This window comes from Helobdella robusta (assembly GCF_000326865.2).
Source record: "Helobdella robusta unplaced genomic scaffold HELROscaffold_81, whole genome shotgun sequence".
Lineage (NCBI taxonomy): Eukaryota > Metazoa > Annelida > Clitellata > Rhynchobdellida > Glossiphoniidae > Helobdella > Helobdella robusta.
This window is the reverse complement of record NW_008705469.1, coordinates 561,184-561,649: the sequence shown is the minus strand read 5'-3', so window position 1 is coordinate 561,649 and position 466 is coordinate 561,184.

Genomic DNA, 466 nt, shown 5'->3' with positions numbered 1-466 from the left:
AAAACTACGTCGTGCAATGTAGTTTATGAAAGTAAGGTAAGAATCACAATGCAGTCGAACCTGGCCACTGCGAGCTGTAGAACCGGACACTTAAAATTTTTTAATCTAGCTACCCGGAAGTAATAAAACCAGTTTAACTTCCCACTCACCCTCTCGTGCCCTTCGTAGGCCGCGATGTGGAGAGAGGTCCATCCGTAATTATCCCGGTGCATCTCGTCCAGGCCCCGATCCAGTAGCAGCATCACGACATCACAGCTTCCCTGCTGGCTGGCATTTCCTGGTCACGTGATGGTGATGATGAAGACGACGATGATGATGAGAATTATTATAATGATGATGATAATGAGGATGATGATGATGATGAAGATGATGAGAATTATAATGATGATGAGGAGGAGGATGATGAGAATTATAATGATGATGATGAGGATGATGAGAATTATAATGATGATGAGGAAGATGAGGA